Source organism: Dermochelys coriacea, chromosome 8 (genome assembly GCF_009764565.3).
Source record: "Dermochelys coriacea isolate rDerCor1 chromosome 8, rDerCor1.pri.v4, whole genome shotgun sequence".
NCBI classification, from domain to species: domain Eukaryota; kingdom Metazoa; phylum Chordata; order Testudines; family Dermochelyidae; genus Dermochelys; species Dermochelys coriacea.
The window spans coordinates 60,434,570-60,461,014 of NC_050075.1; positions in this window are offsets into that span (position 1 = coordinate 60,434,570).

A 26,445-nucleotide genomic window follows, 5' to 3' on the forward strand; every position below is an offset into this window, starting at 1 on the left:
AACACTGCATGCTCTTTACAAGTACATGGGAAAATTGATAGGATTAGAACTGAAGAACTGCTAATCTAAAAGGCCAGAGTTCTGCCATCAGAGAGATGCTATAGGATTATCTCAGTACACTCACGTAGTTGGTGTCAAGCGATCAATCACTGAATCAATCATTGGCACACAAAAATTGGAGCTGAATTCAGGTTTAGTTAGATGTAAAATATTGGTCATACAAAATGCTGTGTTTAATGGGAATTGAAGTAACCATTTTTCAACAACTAGATTGCAGTTAATGACAATTGTTTTATTTAATTTTTTGCTTAAGTGAATTTAATTGTATTATTAATTCCTAATTTTTCAAATCATACCAGTAAATGTACCAACTCTTTATTGCTTGATATTGCAAATAAGTCTATAATGAATTCAAAGGCTTAAAACTTCACTTCAAATGAGTAAGCATATTGTACTTAGTTTGCTGAAAGCATAGTGATTACTTGGAATATATTTATCAGTGGTAATATAATACTATATCTCTACAATTCAGCTAAATTTCACCTTATTCAATCTTTCAATAAATCAGTCACTAATGATAATAAGCATGACTTAGACAGATCTGTTAAAGTATTTCTGCATGCTAGATCTCTCTTTTTCTATTTTCTCTTTTAAAAAAAGAGCAAATTCATTCTTGGTGAGAGATGAAAAATTAGAGTCCTAGCTGCTGAAGTACTCTATACATTCACATTAAAAAAATTAAGATGAAGGTAAGGTTTCAGTAGATATCAGTGGTATAATATCTAGCTCTTTCATCAGCAGATCTCACAGTGCTAACAAAGGAGCTAGATATCATTCTAGCTGGGGAAACTGAGGCACAGATAGGCAAAGACTGGATTCTAAGTATTTCATATTTAACAAAAAAAATAGAAACCTATGAAATCTAGAGATCAGATTAATCTTACAATGAATCCAAACTTTGGAATTATGACAGTTCACAATGGAAGTAGTAAGACTACCTTATCTCCTGTAGAAATACCAGCTTTGTCCTCCTTCATGTGTAGAGTATTGTAAATGTGCACTCTATTTCATTGGTTTTATAGTTAGTTTCTAACATGGAGTGTGATAATTAGTCTCCACATGAACCTTTGCTCTTTTCATAGATTCTAAGGTCAGAAGGGACCATTGTGATCATATAGTCTGACTTCCTGTATAATTCAGGCCATAGAACTTCCTCAAACTAATTTCTAGAGTATATATTTTAGAAGAAAAAAAAATTCAACCTTGATTTAAAAATTGCCAGTGATGGAGAATCTGCCAAGATCCTTAGTAAATAATTCCAATTAATTACCCTCCCTGGGGGGGGGAAAAAAAAAAAAAAAAAAAAAAAAAAACACACACACACCAAACTATCAGTTAGTTGGTTTTTAATCCATTTAATGTGTGCCATGTTAATTTTAGATTATAGAGTTTTATTCAAAATCTCATGTAGTACCAAATCAAATGCCATACAGAAATCTAAGCATAGTACAACACTATTATCTGTATCAGCCAAAAATTTTAATCTCATCAAAAACAGATTTCAAATTAATTTGACGGCCTCTATTTGTGATGAACCCATGTTAATTTGCATTAATTATTACCCTCCTTTAATTCTTTATTAGTTCAATCATCTATCAGTTGTGCCATTATCTTGTTCAGGATCGATGTCAGACTGACAGGCCTATAATTATCAGGTCATCCAATTTAACCTTTTTAAATATTGGCACAACGTTACCTTTCTTCTAGTCTTCTGGAACTTCCCCAGTGTTCCAAAACTTCTTAAAAAATTAGCATTAGTGGTCCAGCAAGCTCCTTAGCCAGCTCTTTTAAAACTACTAGATGTAAGTTATCCAGACCTGCTGACTAACTTTACTAGCTGCTGCTTAACATCCTCCAGAGATACTAGTGGAATGGAAGTAGTCATATTATGATAATACTATATCATCTATATAATTCATGTAAGTCCATCCATTTGAGCTCAAAAGACTTGGGGGACCCCAGTAGGCATCACATGCCTTCTGAGGGGGTCCAACAGCCCTTCTAAATCTCAGTGAGAATTCTTCACTCCTGTTTACTTCTGGAGATCCATAGTAAATGGTGAGGAAAGACCCACTCACCTTCTCCTCCCAAGCCCCCTAATTACTGACTTCTCTGGTACCCAATATTCTGATTAAAAGGGGTTCTTTTATTTTGCTCTTCTCTTCCCTCTCATCCCCACAGCAATGTTTTGGTTCTTTCCCTTTAATTTCATACTCCACTGCCCTTGGTTTTTATTTTTCCTAAGTTGCTAACCATTCAGCCCCAAAACAACTTATACTCATGGCCTTCACCCTGAAACTGTTAAACACTTGAAAACCTGATTACTAGAGTGAAAAAGCTTTAAACCACCTTTCCTTTGTCATGTTTCCCTCTACTTACTTAAACCCAAGACAGCATTGAGAAAAAGTCTTGAGCTCTGAGACAGGAAAACAAGGAATCACAGTACCTCTAGAACAAAAAGCTTCTAGTCTAACACTTTATTACCTCTCTTGTTTCATAATGCTTTAGTTGATGCACATTCCAGCTTTACCCAGGTCACATTTATGAGTTGTAAAGTTTGTTTCTTTAAAAAAAACAAAAAAAACTTATAGGGATGCATTGTATTTAATACTAGAATCCATGCATTTGTTATGCCTAATCAAGTAAAGCGGTAGCCATTAGACTCTCCGTGTTTACCAATTATTATACCATCCAGCAGCATATGCAATACCACTGCTCTATTGTAAGCAAAGCTGGGATATTTCAGAAGGCACTGTAGTAACTTTAAAAATACAAACACTTAAATAGTGTTTGCAGTATAGAAGCACGGACAGTGTAAGAGAAATCTGTAGCTACCCAGTACTCCAGCATGTTATGGCACTGAACCACAACTACCTCTAGAAGTACGAGTTTGAGGGCCATTGAACACTGAATTTTCACTGTGAATCACAACTGCATTCTCGTGCTCATCATTTCTCAGTGATCTCAGTATTCCTTTACTTCTGTTTGTGACTTGTCAAAAGTAATGGCTTGTATACAATGGATGTAGAGAACGCTGTCTGGGCGGATGAGAAATATAGTTTGAGAGAGGTTTGATGACATATTTCCACAATGTACTTTTCTTAAGATGCACTAATGTGGTCCATTTACATGTGCTGTATTTTTACTATTAGATTTGGAATATACTTCTGGAAATTAAGGTGCTGTGTGGTGAATGTACTAAAGATTGTAAACCATGCACAAGCACCCCGAGAAAGAGAACACTCAAAGCCCTTACACTTTACTCTGTCACATGACAGAGCACACTAGTGTGTGAGAGAGGAAGGAGAGGTCCTTTAACTGTAGTACTGAAGTGGAGGTTAATGTTGAGTCAGCTGGCAATGATTCAGAGAACACTAGTCTGGCTGATACTACAGAAATCACCAGTTACACACACAGACTAAGGATGCAATGCTTCTTACATAGCTGGTTTCAGTTAACAATGATTCATAGCCCATCCCACCGGGGACACAAACAAAAGTTTCTTCTGCCTATCAGGACCATAAATTAGTTGACTCTGAAACAATAGCAAGGGGAAGGAAATAGAATCTAAACTGGATAATAAAGCAAACTACAGTACTCAGGAATAAGGCACATTTATTTAAATTGCAATAGTAACCTCAGAAACTATCAAGATACTTTGCTATGCACTGTAGTCCTTGCCCCCAACAAGCTTAATTTATTCTTTTCCTTGACAACACATACTACATCAACATTATTGCTTGAGTTGGAGGTCAAGAGAGACAGAGAGAAACCAACTGGTACACTTTTCAGCAACAGTACAATGCCAGGTACTCATCCTGAATCTTTCTTTCTCTGCTATACTTCATTACATTTCTGTTCTATTGACTGAGATTTGGATGGTTTTCCAGAGCATGCGATTCATTTTCACAGAAGTAGGTGGGAGTGGTCCTATCTGTTTTTAATCAAATCATAGGGTGACCATTCAACCCCTTTTTGGCAGGGACCGTCCCTTTAAGCCCTGTCCTGATTTTTCAAAAGTGGGTATTTCTTCCATTTGCTCTTGTCAATAGCAAAAGGGACAAATGCCCACTTTTGACAAAATAATGTGGTGCAGAGGAACATGCGGGAGGAGGGAAGTGACAATATCATCCCAGCGTGGGGGGGAGTCAGGGCTCTGGTGAGGGGCAGGCAGAGCTTAGGTGAACAGTGACACCAGCCCCAGTCTCACATGGGGAGAGGGGCTCGGACAAGCAGCTGAGGTGGGGATGGGGGTGGGCGGCTTGGGTCAGCTCCAAGTGGGGGTTGGGGGAAGGGCTTGGGCTAGCCCCACAAGGTGTCCCATTTTCCCTTTGGGAAATATGGTCACCCTATCAATTCATTGTATTATTTAGTCTTCCACTTACAGTATGTCAAACACACTTTTAATAGGTATGTATGTGGGGACTTAGTGAGAGACACATTGGGCTGGCTCCCTCAGTTTAGGCTTTTGCTGCATATGAATGCAAATTTGCTACATCATGGCTGTTTATCCTATAACCTGCTGTTCAAGCTGTGGTGCTGCATTGTGATTGGTCACAAAGATCATTTTGTTTGTTTGCTGAGTAGATGAGCTTAACTGATTATTAAGCTTCTTGGATCACTATTCACAGAAAGAGAATATTAAATTATTTCCGTAAGTATTTGAGTGAGAGACCCTTCAATAGTGTGAAATTTCATGGAAACACCACAAAAGGGACAAGAATACAGCACACACACATCTGTTTAAAATTAGCACAAATTTGTGTCAGCTTTTTTTTGGCTTTTATCCATTTACACCTGAGAACAATGTTGTTCATTGGAATAAGGAGAAAAGAATTGCAAGTTTGTATTGACATTACATCTTCAATCTACTGTCAATGCAGAAGTTAGAGCCCACAGGTCAATATTTGACAGTGTTGAAATCAATGTCCGTAGTAATGATTAAAGGAGTTAGCTATCACTGTCCAGATTCTTTTTTGATCTTTGCTTTAAAAATATAGTAAAAGAAGAAATATGAACTGCACAAATAGATAGTTTCTAAAATTTAAGATGCATAGATTGATCTAGGAGAATATCTACTTTATGCAAGCCTTTTCCTGTAGCTGCCTCATCAGTTCATTTTAATAATGCCATAGCAGGCAATCAATGTGTTGTCTCCATGTTAATGGATATGAAACTTGTCCCACCTCCAAAACACGTAGATAAAGGCTTTATGGTCTTGGATTTATTGTGAAAATTGCAGTAAAAGCATTGATGTTCCCATCAGTTTGGGTCTCAGCCTATAATTAATAGCTTGTTTCCTTCCTTTTAAATGGAGGCAATCAAGTTCTAAGCTAATTAGGTATGGGAAAGCCATAAATTACATTTAAAGTTAGGGAAAAAATTGGCTTTGAAACAAAATGACATTCAGAAGTTTTGAAAAAGAAAATACATTAATGAAACATGTGACATTTAGAAACCCTTATATTTTAGGATATAAAATATATTGTTTATTTTTTCCAAAACCAATATTATATTGTAGAAGCCATGATTCATTTGTGGTCAGAGCTATCTTTAACTAAGTGCAGCAGTCTCTCAGTAATCCCAACTAGCAGTTACAGGTGTTACACAAGTAATGCATTAGTTGTTGCAATTAGTTGCAAGTGAGATGTTTTGTTAATATACTGTGGTCAGCGTTAATGAACACTTTTCAATTTCTAGCAGGAATTTTAGTAAATCAGTACTTTTTTCTTTCCTTGTGTTTATTGATATGTTCTTTGCTTCTGTTTAAATGATTCAACAGATATTGAAGATGAACAGTGAAGCAAAAACATAGTCATAACTTACTTTATGATGTACAAATATGCAATCCTAACTTTTTAAAAGAACATTTAGATTTTTTAATATTGTTTTCATTCCGGCAGTACCTAGTGTCCCCAATCACAATTGGGTCTCTGTTGTGGTACACTCTGTATATAGGCATAATCAGAGAGACAGACTTTGCTCCAAAGAATTGCTAATCTAAACAGAGTGGACGGCGAGTGGGAACGGAGGCAGAAACCGGTGAAATGTCTCACCCAAGGTCTCAAACCAGGTGAGTTGAATAGCTGGGACCAGAATCTACACCTCCTGTTTCCCAGTCCAGTGCTCTATCCCCCAGACATACTGCATCTCTGATGTCTTTGGCAAGAGTTCTGGAGGACCTGAATAGTAATGGCACACAAAGCTGTTATCTAAACCTTTTGCTTCCACATCTCCAACCCCAGTTGCAGGGAAGGGAAGTTGAAACACAGATTTCTGCCTCACTTTACATCATTGTTCAGGTTCTCAGAAGGAGGAAATTATCTCCTCCAGCAAACAGAAAAGTAGGGAGCTGATATTTCTAATATAAAAATAATTTATACCAGATTCTTTTTGTGATGTATTTATGCACCATAAACAAGCCACAAGGGGAAGTGTGGACATAAAATTTATGACAGCACTGAAAGGGAAACAGAAAATCACATGAGTGCTGAATTAATGGACTGGACCATGTGAAGAATGGACTAGGGGGACAAGTATTGACTTTTGGTATAGAGGGTGAGGGATGGACCAAATAATGGATTTTGGTAGGGCAGTAGGGATCAGGATAAGGGAATGGATTCTAGAAAGAAAAGGGGCTAATATAGCTAAGGAGCAGAAATAATGGTTTTAAGAAAAGCAGTAAGTGGATCTTTTGGGACCATGGGCTAGCGAGAGAGGGAGGGAATGAGGGAGACATTTGGAAATGGAAAGAACTAGGTGCCACAGGAATACAGGGAAAGATGTGTATGTGAGAGAGAGAAATATGTGTATCTGCCTTTAAAATTAGGTTAACAGAGCAGCTTTCACCTAACCATAATGTTATTCGAGGTCTGTGAATGCATGTGTTTGTGTAGTGTCACATCCTGGTCTAGTCCCCCTGTCTGGATAGACAAGTCTATGGTGAGTAGACCCAAACACTGGATCCCAAGTACTTTCTGTTCCTAGCTTTGGGTCTCTTAAGGCACACTCCCAGGTACAAATGTTGGGATGTGGGGCTCAGCAGCCTAATCACCTTAGTCCCCAGAGTCAGTGCCTCAGTCTTCTGAGCCCTCTGAATTCCACTGCACTGTGCGCATTCTGAGTTTCTTGATGAACCTGTTGGAGATGCAATGTGGCTGGCAAGCAAGGACCCCAGGCTTCGCAAAACAATTTCTTAATGATAGCCACTCTTAAGACACTAGAGTGTTATAGAGCTTTGAAAAACAACAAACAGTTCTGAGAAGCCCCTCATCCTAGTCTAATCATATCCTTTCTGTGAGACAGAATTCTTGATCATGTTATAGACCAGGCAGAGTCCCTCCTGCCTTCTCTCTCTTGACTGGTCTTCTGGCAATGTGGTAGTGGAAGGTGCCCTTTCTCAGAGAGCACTTCCACATGCTTAAATGTAGTCTGTGGCCCTGTTTCACCATGTGCCTAGACTGGGAAATTCCAACACAAAACCAGTGAGTCTCACGTGAAGAAAACCATTGTCTCCTGAGGTGGACCAGCCATTGAGAGTCATTCAAAGTTGATATCCCTTGATAAATCTCACTTATAGTTCCCTCCCACAACTTCCTACACAGGTCAATGTCTGGAATAGACTAGTCTTTTCAAAGTCAGGCTGTCTTTTCAACACAGACCACAAAATGGCAATAAGCACATTAAATAGAAGACACAATACAAAGTTGAGTTCACAAAACAAAATGGAGTTCAAGATTTCATGACATGTCACCCCGTCCCCTTTTCAGTTATACATTGTACATGGTTAAAGCAGTTTAGACTTTATTTGTTTTGTGGTGGCAGGTGAGATACCAATGAAGAAAACGAGTCTCCAAAGAACTAAAGGTGGGAGGAGTTTGTGTTTCTTCACTAGTTTCATTTCATCTGCCAACTTCATTTCCCTCTCACTTGCTCCTCTTCTTCCTTCATTCATGGAAGGGTAACATACTTTTCTTCCCTACTGACTTTCAGCTCTCTGTTTTTCAGATTTGTTTTGCCCCCTCAGGGTCATGAGCCATTGCTGCTTGATTTCTGTGTGTTGCTTTATGAATGTTGGTCAGTTCTCTACAGCTCCACCAACACCTACTCTATATGAAAGTACTGTAAACTTGTCCGTGTCCCCCCTGCAACCGTTGCTTATACTAATCAGAAGACATATGCTGTAACAAACTACCCCCCATCCCCAAGAACATTAGTGATATAGTAAATAAAACAAAGCTTCTTTACAGCCCATAAATAATTTTATAAGAAGCCATAAGTCACAGTGTACCTCTCAGAGGCTGTAAAATCTTGTATATACTTTGTTCCTCTGTCCTGACAAATTGATTGGAGTATTCGATTAGTTAAACGCTATAAGGTCAAGACTACCTAGATATGTCTCAAGTTTGAGATTCTCAGTTTAAAAAAGAAACTGAATTTAGGAGCTGCAGAAAATTAGGTTACTGATGTTTTCATGCACTGTTGTGAGTTGATTAGACTTTTTATGAGACAAGATCAAATTGAAGTCCAAGTTTTGTGAATTATTTAAAGCTGATACCATTTCAAGCATTTAAGTGAAAATGTGTTACATATGATGACTCCTACTCCCCCCCCCCCAGATCAGAAATATGCTACTTTCAACTTTATGTTTGGCAATAAAACAAAGAATTCAGATTTCATATGCCCAGGCTTTCAGAACTATGCAATGAAAGAAATAATTTTGCTGCATTATAAAGATAATGCATTGCATTTTTAAGAACAGAATACATTGTAAAGACATGCAGTGAAGTAGAAAATCTAAATACTATTGAATTGTTTGGAGGCTATGATAATAAAAATTCCTGATTGAGTTTATGGAAACTATCCAAAATATTTTCTCTGGTCAAATTTTCAGTTACACAATTACAGTATTAAATTATCAGTAAAGATGTTTGAATAAAGTGCTTCTGCCCCCCCAAAATCTCTTAACATTAACACCAGATAAAATTTCTTAAGGATCTGTGGTTCAACAAGATGAGATATTATAATAGAAAAATAGTGTTTAAAAACATGTGCAACATTATACAATACAAGCTCTCTTTTTAAAATATGGACATTCTAGCAGTGATAAAACCTATCCTTTAGTCCTTACCAATTGACAATGCTGCTCTGCCCTTCGCATGTAATTTGATTTATTATTTTTTAACTCCTCTGTATTATTACATAACTCTGTAACCCAGTATGTAGCAGTTGTATCATCCATATACTCATTAGGTACATGTTTTATACTTGAATTCACTCCTGCAGGTATATTCACGCAAAATGGAGAGCAAGAAATGTTTGCATGCTCAGTTAGTCAGGGAAAAGACAAAATATCATTTTACTTAAATGGCCAATAAGAACCAAGTAACATAGCTCAAAATCCTATCTTCAGTACTAATTATTCAGAGCAAACTCTTTATACCAAATCTAAAGTAAAAAAAAAAAACAACAACACAAAACAAAAAAAAACAATTCCAGAAAAAAAAAGTCAGAGGAAATTGCAGTATGCTTGATCCCATAAGCAGAAAGTCTAAATTCCTTAAAACATTTTTTGAATATTGGTTCAGCTATGATAAAGTGGCAGCATTTTCAGCCCATTTGCACTTTCCAAAGATGTAAAATACACAAGGTGCAAATCATTGGAGACTTAGAGGCATTGAATCACTTAATCTTAATAACAATTCAAACTTTAGTTATAATCAACTATAGATTAATATTTGCAATATTCTGTGTCAATCTATTTTTAAAAATAGATTGTGTAATATAATGTAATTTACAAAGGTTATACAAATGCATTTAAAAAATGTTAAGAATGCAAAGTCAAACACTCAAAATTTCCTGTGCATCCTTAATTCAGCTCCTTTGTGTTTATGCATTGTGATACAGTATTTAATTACATTACCACATGCTTCCCCCCCCCATAGGGCTCTTTATTCTGGCATTTCCTAACTTTTGAATGCCTGACTTTGCAACCTTAACTTACATTTTAAAAAGCTACATTTTTAAAAACTTTAAAATTGAATAAAGAAAATCCATATTAACAATCTCCCTTGCATGTGTCATCAGTAGATTAGGATTTTTTGGTCAGTCACTGTCCTCTACCACTTGAGTTACCTGAGTAACTGGTAGCAGAAGAAAGCTGTTAACATCTGTGTGGACATGCAACTAATGGGGGTTGAAGATTCATGCTTTGCCAGGGGTTTCACGTCTATTTGCTACATAGAGTGATGAGACTCGGGAATAAAAGGCTTAATTCTAGGTTCTAGAGGGGTGTATTCTCTAGTGGTTACAGACTCTTCTGCTCTTATTTCCCCCTCCCCAGTCCCTGCCTGGATATCTATCCCCCCTGACACATGACCTTCCTCATCCAACTTCTGCTCCTTTCCTCCCTCCGTTTTTACCCCATCTGCAGCTCTTGTTTATCGTTACCTACACTTGGCTTATATCCAACCTCCCCTCCACAGCTTCTACCCCTGTCTCTTCACTGCATTACATCTCTTCCCCCCCCGCAAACCCTCTGTGCATTTGAGTTAGGTAGCTTCCTCCTTCCAGTCTATATTGATGAGGTAGACACTAACACAGACCTTGTTGAGAGCACAAGAGAGACAGTCTCCTTGCTGTCATCTCTGGTGCCACAATATCTTGCAGTGTACAGGGAAAGAAGTTGTAGGGAGAGTTCTGGTCAGCCCCTGCAGCCCATGGGCTTGAATATGCTCTGTGGGAATGATGCATGTGCAGCTTACTCAGCAAAGTAGGTGCTGTGAGGGGATGGAATATACATGAAGCAGATGGAATCTAAGAATTTAACTGCCAAACTCTAAAGTCATCACTGAACGTGTGAACTGAGGGTTTTTGGTTTTTTAAGAGTCTTATAAATTTGCAAAATGTGGGTAGATTTTCATGGGGATAGCAACAGACATCCCTGACACCAGTGTGATGCCAATGCAAAATTTCGAGTCCCTGATGCAAAGAATGCAGGCTTTCGTGCTTCTCAACAAATCAGTTGCAAGAATTGTTCTAAGACATGGTGGAACTGTTGCAGCTGAAGCCTTAAAAGCAGACTGATAAGATTCTGGATTGTTTGTATTGTTGCTTTTTCTGAATGACTGACTAGTGGACATTCTTCTATCAAGAAGTGTCAAGCCTACAGTATCTCTGTGCTCAAGCTAGTTTTAAAAGGAAACTGTTACTCTAAGGCTACATGTCATGCTGATTTTCCTTCTTAGGAAAATTAGGATTCCCCTGCTGCAGCTACTCAACCTTGCAAAGTAATGCTCAAAGGAAGATTTCATCTTTATGTGCTGCCAAAGGTTATCCAACTCACTTCCTGAGGTCCAAAATTGAACCTCCTGGAAATCTTGAGCACAGCAGAAGTATGAGGGCATTGGCAAAACGCTATCCCCGTTAAGAACAAACATTTTTCATATGACTTTGAAACATGTCATGATTGGTGCAAAAGCAAGAAAAATTAGCATGGGACAGGAGTGAATCATATACAGTCATAGCCTCTTGGGCTATTACCAGCAGGCAGAATAAAACCAAGATATTTCTGTGTTTAAAAATTAAGGTTTGTGTTGAATAAATGAAAGGAGAATGATCTTTTTTGTTAATGAGTATTGTTCTTTTAGGGTTAGGCACCAGAAGTGACCATATTAATAATGATAAATACCAGCACAGAGTTGCATTACTAATGTTGAGAAGGCACTTTGGTGTAACAGAACCACTATTTTACCAGGCATACAACTTTACAAACAAAGTTTCTTTCAAATTAAAACGCAGCTGCCTCACTTTCATCCTCTCCAGCAATTTGTGGACTTAGTCTCTTGCTTACCAGCCTGAAAAGCGGCAAACAAAATCCAAGAGCTCATTTCCTCAGAGGAAAAGAGGCCCTTCTGTCACTCAGTGGCAATACTTCCAGCTGATTAAGTTGTGTTATTGGTTAGTGCTGCAGGGATTTTATTCTGTCTAGGTTTATACCGTGTTCATCACCATAGAAACTGACCACTGTGGTATCTGGACCACCATCTAGGCCTCCTCAAGGGAAATGATTGTGGCTGTGAAGCAAGAACTTTAGGGATATAGTTGTAAAAGCTGAGAAAAATGTGTGTGTTCTTCAGAACAGGAACACTGAGGAGACTCCAGGGTGAAACCATACCAGATGCAGTAACACTGGGTCATGGAAACCAGAGATGGAAATAGGATATTATATGGTGTTAGACTATTGCCTCTAAAATTGAGATATGTTCTGTCAGATGACTGTATTGATATTAGATTGATACTTCTCTTGTGCGGTGGACAGGAAAGGATAGAGTTTGAACTGTGATATGACTGAGATCTGTGTTAAAATGATTCTTTTTCTTGTCTTTACATGAAAATCATTCATAGGATCATGATAGCTGAGGTTAGGCCTTGAATTTTTGAACCGTGCAGTATTCTATGTAGCCACAGTTGCCATAGTATTTGATGGTGGTTCCAGTGTGACGTGCTCATTTTCAGATACAGCAGCTGCTATTGTGACATATATGTCCAAGTTCTAGGGTCAGCTGCAGTTTATCCACCAGATGTAGTGACCTCTCTAGGGCCCTGACTTGCACTTGACAGAGGGTTGCAGCAACATTGCTAATTGCAGAATCAAGGCATAATTCTCTAAGTTGGTTTAATATCTTGCACAAGTTGGTGGTCACTGTAAGATCCACCATAGACTATATTGGCTCTTAATAGACTAATTTTGTTAGCCTCTTCTACATAGTATATAGCTGAATAATCTCATAAGAAAATGTATTATTGCTGATCTCTTTTTTTTCCCCCTAATTATTCTTCACTCTCCAATGTGTTATCAAGCTTCTCAGCTTATACCTGGCACCTCTCAAAGCTAAGCTGACTGAGTGATAGCAACAATGCCAGATGTTCCTTGTTATAATAGACTTGTGAGCCAGAAGGCTGCAGTGGCAGGACAAGGATGGAAGCTTTCTTATTAAAACAAAACCATGTTATTTATTGGAATTTCAGGAAGGGTTAACAGTTATCAGCATGTGACTTTCCCAATAGCACTTCTACACAAGACCCATCATAAACTTTTAAAAGGTTGCTAAAATAGACACTAGAAATAGAAAATAAGATTCTTGTCAGCCATTTCACTTTAGTGGTGGCTGAAACAAAAAAAAGCACTGGAAATGAATGATCAATATGTTGAGAAAGATGGAAAAGCCTTCCTAGTTATTTCTGTCCAGTTAACAGTAATTTTTCTACAGCTGAAGAAGACTTGTGAGGCTGAAATGTATTCTTTAATATGTTTATTTTTTATTATTTCTGTGGTGGTATTTTTTTTCTTCTTCACAAATGCATTAATGAATATTAATGCTCACAGAAGTGAAGAGCCAACATCACTGGCCAAGAACAGTGTGAGCAGGTGCTTGCAGGTTGCCCTGTGCTGCTCTGTCAGCGGACTTCAGTAGTTAACTGCACCATACCCTTATTCTAGCTCCAGGCCACTGGTGTATACTGCCAATCAGCCCAAATTGTGAGGTGGTGTTTGTATGTGCACAAATGAGGTCTAGGAAGAGACAATGAAGCTCTTTCATTAGTGACCCTCAGGCAATATTTGAATTTTGGTCTCAAAATTGGAAATTCTGGGGACTATAAACAACTTTGTCACCAAAGAGCCATTTTTTTTAATGCCATCTTACTGTAGTAGACTCAGCTGAAGTGTGGGCTCACGCTCTCTCACTGACGATGCCTAGCCCAAACATTCATGATTTAAAGGAGCTTTGAACTGAGCAGGGGAAAATGTTAAAACTAAGTATGCAATCCCAGCCTCTGCCAAAAGTCCTGAAGATATTGGAGCTGGTGAGCCATATACCTGTCACCAAGTGGGCAGGGGCAAAGAACAGAGGGTGGGAAAGAAAATGGATGATGAGGAGAAGTGCAGAAAAGATGAAATTGGGGTGAGGAAAAAAGTTAAATTAGAGAATTAAGGGATACATGTGGAGAGAGTCTGTGGAGATGAGTGGACATGGAAGGGAGAAAGTGGATACAAGATGTGAGGAAACACAAGAATAGAAGGTTTCAGAGTAGCAGCCGTGTTAGTCTGTATTCGCAAAAAGAAAAGGAGTACTTGTGGCACCTTAGAGACTAACAAATTTATTAGAGCATAAGCTTTCGTGAGCTTATGCTCACGATGCATCCGATGAAGTGAGCTGTAGCTCACGAAAGCTTATGCTCTAATAAATTTGTTAGTCTCTAAGGTGCCACAAGTACTCCTTTTCTTTTTACAAGAATAGAAGAATGGCCCTACTGGGTCAGACCAAAGGTCAATCTAGCCCAGTATCCTGTCTTCCGACAGTGGCCAGTGCCAGGTGCCCCAGAGGGAATGAACAGAACAGGTAATCATCAAGTGATCCATCCCCTGTTGCTAATTCCCAGTTTCTGGAAAACAGATGCAAGGGACACCATTCCTGCCCATCCTGGCTAATAACCATTGATGGACCTTTCCTTTTGAATCCCTTTATGGTCACAGCATCCTCTGGCAAGGAATTCTACAGGTTGACTCTGCATTGTGTAAATAAATACTTCCTTTTGTTTGTTTTAAACCTGCTGCCTATTAATTTCATTTGGTGACCCCTAGTTCTTGTGTTATGAGAAGTAGTAAACACTTCCTTATCTACTTTCTGTACACCAGTCATGATTGTATAGACCTCAATCACATCTCCTCTTAGCTGTCTCTTTTCCAAGCTGAAAAGTCCCAGTCTTATTAATCTCTCAGCATATGGAAGCTGTTCTATATCCCTAATCATTTTTGTTGCCCTTTTCTGAACCTTTTCCAATATATCTTTTTTGAGATGGGGCGACCACATCTGCACACAATATTCAAGATGTGCGAGTACCATGGATGTATATAGAGGCAACATGATATTTTCTGTCCTATTATCTATCTTTCTTAATTATTCCCAGCATTCTGTTCATTTTTTGACTGCTGCTGCACATTGAGTGGATGTTTTCAGAGAACTATCCACAATGACTCCAAGATCTCTTTCTTGAGTGCTAAGAGCTAATTTAGACATCATTTTATATGTATATTTTGGATTATGTTTTCCAACGTACATTACTTTGCATTTATCAACATGAAATTTCATCTACCATTTTGTTGCCCAGTCACCCAGTTTTGAGAGATCCTTTTGTAGCTCTTCACAGTCTGCCTGGGTCTTAACTACTTTTAATAATTTTGTATTATCTGCAGATTTTGCCACGACACTGTTTACACCTTTCCCCAGATCATTTTATGAATATGTTGCGGGGTCTGTTCTGGGACCAGTCCTATTCATGACATCACTATTTAGCTCTCTCCATTCTGAGAGCTGACCATTTATACCTACCCTTTGTTTCCTATCTTTTAACCAGTTACCAATCCATGAGAGCACCTTCCCTCTTATCCCATGGCAGCTTACTTTGTGTAAGAGCCTTTGGTGAGGGACCTTGTCAAAGGCTTTCTGAAAATCTAAGTACTCTATATCCACTTGATCCCCTTGGTCCACATGCTTGTTGACTCCCTCAAAGAATTCTAATAGATTGATGGAGGCATGATTTCCCTTCACTAAAACCATGTTGACTCTTCCTCAACAAATTATGTTCATCTATATGTTTGACAGTATTGTTTGTTATAGTTTCAACCAGTTTTCCCGGTACTGAAGTCAGGCTTACAGGCCTGTATTTGCCGGGAGCACCTCTGGAGCCCTTTTTAAAAATTGGCATCACATTAGCTATCCTCCTGTCATCTGGTACAGGAGCTGATTCAAATGATAGGTTACAGACTACACTTAGTAGAGCAATTTCACATTTGAGTTCCTTCAGAATTCTTGGGTGAATACCATCTGCTCCTGGTGACTTATTGCTGTTGAATTTCTCAATTTGTTCCAAAACCTCCTCTAATACCTCAATCTCGGACAGTTCCTCAGATCTATCACCTAAAAACAATGGCTCAGGTTTGGGAATATCCCTCACATCCTCAGCCGTGAAGACCAATGGAAAGAATTTATTTAATTTCTCCGCAATGGCCTTATTGTCCTTGAGTGCTCCTTGAGCACCTTGATTGTCCAGTGGCCCCACTGGTTGTTTAGCAGGCTTCCTGCTTCTGATGTAATTTTAAAAAAATTGCTATTACTTTGAGTCTTTAGCTAACTGTTCCTCAAATTCTTTTGTGGTCTTCCTAATTGTAATTTTACACTTCATTTGCCAGTGTTTATGCTCCTTTCTATTTTCCTCACTAGGATTTAACTTCCACTTTTTAAAGGATGCCTTTTTGCCTCTCACTGATTCTTTTACTTCATTGTTTAGCCACGGTGGCTCTTTTGGTTCTTACTAAGTTTTTTAATTTGGGATACATTTAGTTGAGCCTCTATTATGGTGTCTTCAAAAAATTTCCATGCAACCTGCAGAGATTTCACTTTTGGCACTGTACCCTTCAATTTCTGTTCAACTAATCTCATTTTTGTGTAGTTCCCCTTTCTGAAATTAAATGCTACAATGTTGGACCACTGTGGTGTTTTTCCTGCCACAGGGATATTAAATTTAATTATAGTATGGTCACTATTACCAAGCATTCCAGCTATATTCACCTCTTGGACCAGATCCTGTGCTCTACATAGGACTAAATCAAGAATGGTCTCTCCTCTTGTGGGTTCCAGGACCAACTACTCCAAGAAGCAGTCATTTAAGATGTCAAGAAACTTTATCTCTGCATCCCATCCTGAGGTGACATGTACCCAGTCAACATGGGGATAATTGATATCCCCCATTATTATTATTATTATTGAGTTTTTTATTTTAATAGCCTCTCTAATCTCCCTGAACATTTCAGTCATATCATCATCATCCTGGTCAGTAATATATCCCTACTGCTATATTCTTATGACTAGAGCATGGAATTTCTATCCCTAGAGATTCTGTGGTAGTTTGATTCATTTATAATTTTTAAATCATTTGATTCTACACTCTCTTTCACATATAATCCCCCACCAGCACAACCTGATCTGTCCTTCAGATACAGTAATACCAGGGTACAAAATGTATCCCATTGATTATCCTCATTCCATCAAGTTTCTGTGATGCTTATTATATCAATATCCTCATTTAATATGAGGCACTCTAGTTCACCCATTTATTTAGACTTCTAGCATTGGTATATAAGCCCTTTAAAAACTTGTCTCTCTTTAGCTGTGTGCATTACACAAGGTAATTGAATGGAACTCTTAATTGAAAGAATGAGAAGAGTTTACAAGAGGAAAGCCTCAAACTGGAGAGAGAGAGAGAGAGAGAGCCTAGTTAAGGATTAAGAGGCAAGGGGGAAAAAATGGGGATCGGTAGAAGAATTAGGTCCAGTTAAAAGGAAGCAGCATGATTCAAAAGGTTCAGAAAAAACTGACTAGGAATCAACTTTGATAGTTTATCTGAACTGAACTCCTTACTCCCACTTTCTGCCTTCTGGGACTCAACCACTGGAATCTATTTTTGTGGTATGCTTGTAAAAAATTACATTGATCTGTCAATTGCCTTTATTTGCTTGTCTGCCATATGGCTTCACAAGAATAGCTTGTTTCTTTATGAATGGGTTATATGTGGTTGGTTTGCAGGTGAATCTCAGTGGTTTGGGGAAAGTGTGTTTGTATATGATAGTTTTCATACACAATGCATTCATTCAGGCAACAACAATAGCAGCACACCACCATTTCCTAAGGATTGATGTTCATTGGAGAGAGCTGATATGCTGTGAGGATGTCAAAGGTCATTAACTCCATCTGGTCATCATTTGTCCAAGAAATGTCCTGTGCAGAGGTCATTTGTGTAATTAGAATCACCTTTACGATAAAAAAAGTGATGAGATGGTGAATAGGAAAGGTGCATTTTGATGTCATTCTGATTGTATGTATTAAGAAGAAATTCATACTGAATATTTTGTTTTAAAATCCAAATTATTCCTATTTTCCTAATAGTTTCCACTAATGTGTATGAAGTGACATTTTCATCAAAGTTCTGAATTAAAATTTTCCCACAGAAATCTATAGATATCATAAACAGTAAAAAGCTGCCTCACATTTTGAGTTGATCTTGGTAATAATCCAATAATTCAGGTCCCATGGCATTTCTTTCTGTTCTCTGACCTGCTTTGTCCTACCTAATGTACTGAGGAGGGTCAGCAGAGGGCCTCCCCAGTCAGAATAGAGGGGGCATGGTATCCTGCAAATGTGTTGAATGGAGCAGCAGGCCACTGGTCCTTCTTCCTTTCCACCCAAAAAGACAACACTATATTTACAATGTGGAAAGCATGCATATTCCAGGGATTACTGATGGAAGGCAGATTTTAAGGCTCAGCTTGCTGCAGGTTTTGGTGAAGGCCTCAGTAGGTTTAAATTATTCAGATAAGTATCCAAACTTTGGAATGCTTATCCAGACCAAATGTCAAAACTCTTTTTATAGTTTCCTTCCCATCACGCTATTCACTGGCAGTTTTGCTATACTGAGGTTGCTTTACTGTTTGCTTTTTTTCCAGCTAGTTTTGCTATAATGAGGCTAATTTCACCACATTCAGCAGTCTAATAAATAATAGATTGGTTTACATTTGCATCTTATAACTTTGAAATAAATATACCATACATTAACTCTGCAGGAAGCCCTGTCTATGAAGAATCATGATTCTGAATTTATATTAGTTTTTTATCTCCTTGTGTCATAGGCAAGTGGCCAAGAGATATTTATTTTTACTGAAACTGCAGTGCTGTGTTCAGAGCCACAAATATCTTCCTCGATTAGAAGACAGTTTTGCTGGTGCTGGGATTTTCATAAGATTGACATTGATTATGAGAATTTAAATTGCTCAGAGTTCTGAAAATTAATCAGGAAAATGGATCTTTGTAAGCTCCTCTGAAGACGGTATACAACATATTCAGTACTCTGGGGGAAAGTGTTTCCAGTCATTCTGGTTTAAGTCATTCCAGGTATTATTTAAGTTCTCTTTGAACTACATAGAATAAAGGGGTGTTACTAAAATTTTAGATAAAAGCTGTTTGAGAATTAGATAAAATAATTGCTCAGTTTATTTACAATGAGAAATTGGCACTAAAGAATGTTATGAGGAAGTTATTAATCACAATGAATGAAAATATCTGCTCTGAACATTACATAGACAGACCACTGTCCAATAGCTAGGGCATGGGATGGGAAGTCAAGAGACAGGTTCCACTCCTGGTCTGTCACTGACCTGCTGTGCAACCTTGGCCAAGGCACTTCACCTTTGTCTTCCTACATTTTATCTTATCTTATTATAGCATAAAGGTGCTTGGCCTTGGATGAAGCTTTTAGATGCTACTGTAATATAAAAAATAGTGTCTTACAGTGGAGTGAGCCCAGGTTTGAAGACCTTTAGGGCATGTTGCATTTCTTCAGATGCGAGGTTAAATGAAAACTATACTTTCCTTGAACTATAAAGCGTGGCAGGGGGATAGTGCTATTGACATTTTGTCAATGCATTCTTCATATGCACTTTTAAAGATTTTACCATAGTGGTGCGAAAAAAAGTGTACAGTGTAAGTGCAGGATATAAATATAGAAATGTGTAAACCAAAATGAACTTTTCTCCTGAAATCCATTGAAAGTAATGCAGAGAAACATGCCTTTTCCTTAACCTGCACTAACCATCATAAAAAAATGCAAGTCATTTGAAGAGAAAAGGAAAGGGAAAGATCTAGGGCCTGGGTAGCTTGTGACAGCTCTTGGTGTTTTTAGAATGCTCATGAACCCTAATATTTGTTTTTATTAATTATTATTCTAATAGGATGTGTGGATCATTGATTAGGGTAATGGACCCAGAGTCATGGGTTCAATTCCTGGTTCTGCCTGGGACCTGCTATGTGACACTGGATAAACCACTTCACTGTGCCATTGTTTCTCCTCCTCCTTAGTCTGTCTTGTCTATTTAGAATGGAAGCTCTTCATGACCATCTCTGCTTACATATATTTACAGTGCCTAGCACTATATGGACCTGTGGTGAAATCCTGGCCTCACTAAAGTCAATAACAAAACTCCCATTGACTTCAGTAGAACCAGGTTTTCACCCTGATCTGAGCTGTGGCCTCTCGGTGTTATTGAATACAAATAATGAACTTTTATGGTGAATAATTACATTCCTGGCTCTTTTTTTGGACTAGTCTCCAAGGTAAGTGGACTAAGCCCCCTCTCCTATGTCATTTTAAACTAGACTAGACAAAGCAAAGGAGATCAGGTAGCATATGGAATAATCCTGCATTAGCGGATATGAGAGAGAGAGAGATTTAGTAGAACTTTCCCACTTCTAATTTGTATTGTATTAAAAGAGCATGAATAAAAATATTGGACTAGTTTATTTCAAGCCATAAGTGTCAGCATCCTAAATGTCAGTAAAGGCATCATCTTGTCACTTCCCCTCTTCCAGGGATCAAGAGGGAACAAGGGAGGGAGGGGACCAAGGAGGGAATTTTCTTGCTGAGTCAGAATTCCTTCCAGGGGCTAGATTTTTTTTTCTTTCATTTATTTGTTAGCAACTCTGATTCATAGTTGAACTGGAGTAGATCTTGTGGAATCAGAGAAATCTGCTTCACAAAATCCAACACACTCTCACGCTCACCCTCACCCTCTCTCAATTTGGGGTAGGGTTTTTGGTGGGGCGGGGGGGCAGGATGAAAGATTAGAGTAGCTGAAGGATTTGTATAGTGTACGTTTATAAGGTTTAGAGTTTGGCTGTTAATGCTAAGAGTATTCCTTGTGCCTTCTGCATAGTCATTCTGCCTCTTACCATCTTTCCTTGAAATCAGTGCAGACACTTGGCCTAGTGACTGCTTTGGGATAAGGCTGAGGTCTTTTTAAGAAATGCATGGCTAGTGCCCCTCCCATGAGGGGGGATAGTGATCAGCAAGCTGTCAGCCTCTGAGATTTGGGAGAAGGAGAGAAGCAGAGAAAGTGTTCTGCAGTTTTGGGAGTCAAGTTCTTTCTAAGGCTGCTACACTCAAAAATTAGATCAACTTAGCTACATCGCTCAGAGTTGTGGGGGGAAAAATAATTACCTAACTCCCAGTGTAGACACGGCCTAGGTACCACCTCTCAGAGAGGTGGGTTAACTACATCAATGAAAAAAACACCTTCTATCAATGTAGAAAGTAATGTAATAAGTCAATGTTGACTGTCTGTCAATGTTGTAAGCATCTAAACTGCGCTGCTGTAGTTGCTCTAGTGTAGTCAGACTGCAGAACCTCAGGGTGTTAGCAGAGGATGCCAGAACATGAAGTGCTTATAAGGACGTCTGATGAGGAAATTCTCCACCTTGTATTAATTTTAAATATAGCCTATAGTAAGAAAACAGGCTGCAGTCATATATGCTTATAGCTTCTCGTTGAGGTCCTTGCAAAAGCATTCAATTCAGCGCCCCCCCCCCCACTTAATATGTTCACATTTAAAATCTTCGTCAGATAGGACAATCCAGAATTAGATAGATCTGCAACAAGGCTTGTAAAGACTGATGGGTTCATGGCATCCAACAGCCCATTTGTAATGTTTGAGTAGATTCACCATTTACAGTAGTAACCGCGAGGTCCTGTTCCACTCCTGCATCACCTTCATTCTCGTTTACTTATATTAGGATATTTGTGTTCAAAAAATTAGAGCAGAAATATTGGACTCGTTATCAATAAATAGAAAATTCAGGTCCACTGTTTGGTCTCAGGCACTTGCTTCAAAATCCCAGCTCCCTAAAAAGGCAGGATTGACAGGCTACATATTTAAGTAGGGGGAGTTCATTTTAGTAGGGGGAAGGTATAGTCTTAAAAATATGGTGCAAATAATTACAAGAGGAAGGGCAATGTTAGAGGTCCCCTTTTGAAATCTTACCATTCAAGTAGCAGGTGCAATTTATCCTTGCACAGAAAGCCAGCACACTACTTAAATCTCCCTTAAACCTCTTTTTGTGGACCCAAGTGTGACTAAATTGCTCCACAGGCCTTTTGTTGGCCCACTACACAGGAATGCCTTTCACCCAAGGGGCTAGATACTAATGTTACTTATGATTAAAATGGGTTATGGAAATCTAAGAATTCAGGGTGAAATTGTGGTTCAACCACACAGGAAATAATGGGGGTGTTAAGAGTCTCCTTACCCCCTGGCCTAAGCTACCTACAATGCGATGGGGGAGCAACTTCCATGGGTGGATTTCCAATTAGGTACAGTAGGCATATGCCTAGGTGCACCAGTGTTCTAGGGCTGCCTTATGTCTCTAAAGCTGTGTGAAACATGAAGTTCAGCTGTAAGCGGGGGAGCGCCGAAGATGCTGTGCCTGGGGGCATGTAAGGTGTAAAGCTGTCCTTGGTGGGGGGCACGACTGTCCATCTGATGCAGGTAGAAAGGGAATGGGTGGAGCTTTGACTTCACTTCCCAAAACATGCTGGCCCAGGATTGCCGAGTCAATATGGAGGGAAAAGTAATCTGTGCCAAGTAAAGGGTTGGTGTAGATTACAGTTCCCCGGAACAAATGGGGAACAGGCTAGGATTCTGCATGGTAGTTTGGCCTCTAGTCTTCTTGAGCAGCCCAACTACATGCCACTGGCTTAGTCCTGATGGCAACTCTTAATTCATCACCAAGTTATTTTTTAAAATTAATTTTATATTGATTCTCAAAGAGAGGAACCTATAAGAGGAGTGACTCATTTTTTTTTGAGAAGTAATGATATAAACTAAACTAGGATAATCTATCCTTTTATGCTTTATTATAAAATGTCAATTACTTAGCACAACTTCCCTTATAAGAATATTTTCTTATCTCCTTACACACACTGAATATCAGCGATAAATCTCAACACCCTAAAACCTGAGATATTTATATTGAATAGAGCTCATCTAAAAAAAAAATTGCCTGAAAACTGGGGCTTACAATTAAGGCCCTTCTGAATCATAATTATGGTGCCAGTAATGAATCCATGTAATGGTTGATTCACAGGTACAGCAGTAGTACAGGTATGTAAATATTTAATCTACTACCCACAAGCCTCTGAATGTCCTGTGTTGTTGTTTATAATATACATCATGAGCCTAATTACACTTCTGTAAATCAGTTACTCTGGATTTATACTAATGTAAATAAGACCAAGCTTTGACCCCAGATCTATTAGCTCTGCCATTGGGGTTCTGTGGCAGAGCTTCAGAGGTGCATGAATACTTGCCAGAATTATTAGACCTGTATGCGGAGTATGAAAAGCAGAAGAGTAAAAACCTAGGGGCAGCTGTGGGATCAATTTGTACTGCAGTAGCCATGTGGTATCAAATGTTGTCAGAACTAAAAGAGGAGTTGGGGAAAAGGGAAGAGGTGTATACCCAACAGATGGTGAAAATGAAGCAACTAAAAGTGCAAATTACTAAACAGGCTGCAACACAAACCTATGCCCAGGACAAGTTGGAAGACTTAAGAAAGCACTTCCAGGCAGAAAAAGCAGAATGCACCCACCTGGAAGCACTGACTAAGCAAGTGCCAGTCCTTCAAGGACTTGTCAAAGATTTGACCATTCATGTTCAGCATACTCCACAATAGCAGTGTGCTCGCCATTAACAAAAACAAAAAACAAAACCACAGTTAAAACCTCAATTGGCTATGTGACCCTTGTGAGGGATTTGATCTCTCCCTTTTTAAGGTTACTCAATTTTGGGCAAAATCTTGTTGCACCCTGTGACAGGGTTAGGACTCACCATTACTGGCACCTCCCGCTGATTGCTCCAGGAATTAGCTCTGTCCAGTCATGGAGCACCTTTTTCACGTGGTGCCTTGCCCCTCATCTGCTCTGCTGCTTCAGGGACCCTTGTTGCTCCCCGCTCGGCAGCATCCTCTTCAGGACACTGCCCTCCAGCAGAGCCCACTGCTCCGGTCTTACCCCCTTCCAGGGGTGTGGTGTTATCAGCAGTCCACAATCTGCACATGTTGTAGTAGCCAGCTGCAGCCTCCAAGTCTAGCCCCTTATCACAGGGCCCAGCCACAGCCTGGATCAGGCCACGCTCCTCTTCAGCCCGGTGTAGCACAAGGGGAAGGTCCCAACCCAGGGACCCTCTAGCAGCAACCTCTCTGCCCTTCTTCTCTCTTCTTGCCCTGCTATTGTCCCTGGGCCACTTCCCCTTCAGCCCTATGCACTTGCCTGGCCTAGGCTGGCAGTCTAAGGTTTTTCTTGGCCAGAGCTCCCCAGCTCCTTCTGGCCTTCCCCAGCACTTCCCTGTCCAAGGTGCTACCTTCCTGCAGAGGTACCAGTTCTCCTCCCTTGACCACAGGGAGAGACTACCCACTCCCTTCCTGGGCAGCCTTTATATAAGGCTGAGTCTGGCTCTGATTGGCTGTCTCTAATGTAGCCTCTGATTGGCTCCCTAGCAGGCCTTCTCTGTTTGGCCGCCCATCTGCATTGCCTTCCTGGCCTGCTGAAGCCACATCTAGGATAGGAGTGGGGCAGCCACCCCTCTACACACCCCTATAGTGGGTGAAGATCGTATATACGGCACTCCCATCTATGAGAAAAGCACTCTGTGGTGATTATAAAGAGAAAAGAAACCAGGAGTGGTGGGGGCTAATTAAGGAGCTCACCTTCCTTGCTAAATTGGTAGCGGAACAAAGCCTATGCCCATGGAAAGGGACGGTGCAGCAAAAAAAGAAAAAGGAAAAAAAAAGAAAAGAAAAAAGGATCAGGCCCAAACAAGCAGGCAGCAGATAAAAAAATTTAAAAAACAGGCTGGAAGCCTTCAGTAGTAAAGCAGAAGTAAAAAAAGCAGTAAGTACAGACATGGGAAATTCAGATCCCTAAAATAGTATTTAAAATGATAAAATCTAAGTTAATAAAGGTGTCATTTTAAAAAATAAGAAAATATTTTTTTTTTTTAAAAAAAGGTAAAAAGTTAATTCTGCAGAGACTGGAGGGAATTAAGCAGTTAAATATTGTAAAAGTGTTTTTAAAAAAGTTAAAAGGAATTCTTGGTTTCTTTGCAGCCATTCAGAAGGAACAATGAGCCCTTTTCCAAAGGAATGTCTGTAAATAATCCAGGCAAGAAAACCCTATAATTTGAATATAAACAATTTAGTCAAATTTGCTTAAAAATATAAGGGGGTTCTATTAAAACTTTACCCCAAATGTATAAAGGAAATGTAATTTATATACAGCTATGTAAAAACAAAGCAGTGTATATTGTAGAAGGGGTAAAAAAAAAAAAAAAAAAAAGCAAACATACCATGCTACTTAATTACAATCCTATTTGGGCTCCAAAGGTTGTGTTTTCTTTTTCCAATTTTTGTATTTTTTAAAATCAAAAGTTAAAAGTAAACAGTAATCAAAACTCTGGTGAAAGTTGATTGTGTCCCTTTTAAGACAGAGTGTCTAAGATGCTAATGGCTTTGAATCTAAAAGCAAGCCAAAAAGCATCTGTGTTAATGCAAATTACCTAACTAATAAAGGTAGAAGCCATTAAAACCTAACCTGCCTTTGAAACAAAAACAGGAAAATATGGGGGTAATTCCTTTTGCCTGTAATCAGGATGGGTATATTATAAATATATATATAGTAAGCAATAATCTGCCACCCCCAAAGAAGTAAAAATATGGTTTTTGTCTTTCAAAAAGTCAAAAAAGCTAATAATAGCTAAAAAAACAACCCAAAATACCATAAATCTATTGTCACAATAAAAATTGTGTTTTGTGTTCTATGTTTTGTCTTGTGTTGTTTGTCTTGTTGTTAGCAATGTTGTGTACCAAATGCTGCAAAAAAACCCTCTCTCAGGTAGCAACACCATATTTTAAAAAAATGATTTTAAAACAGGGATTATAAATTCTGTAAATCTAAAGGTAATTAAAAATTAAGTTCTCTGTCCCAGCTACAAAACAGCCTAATACAAAAACTAATAAAAATTAAAAAAAACATACTGCTATAGCTATGGAATGTACTAAAATGCAAATACTTGCTTTGTTCACCTTGGAACACAAAATGTTTTGGGTAACATCAGGAAACACTAAGATTTTGATACACTTGCTAAAGCAAAGCAAAAAATCAGTTTAATACTTATCAATACAAATAAATGCAGTATGTTTCTGGCATTGTAAGGCCAGACCTTTTAATTGGGGAAATTGTTGTTAAAAACACACACCAACAAGCTCTAAAAGCAAAGATATAAAAAGTAAGCCTACTCCTCATATGGCACATGGAATCTTTCTGGCTACCCCAGACCTCGAGCCAGTGGGCTGGGGAAAGAGGGAAGCTGTTTACACCAAATGTTGTACTGAGCGGACTCCTCAAAAGTGGGTGTGCTTGTCCTTGCCTGTTGCTCCAGAGCCC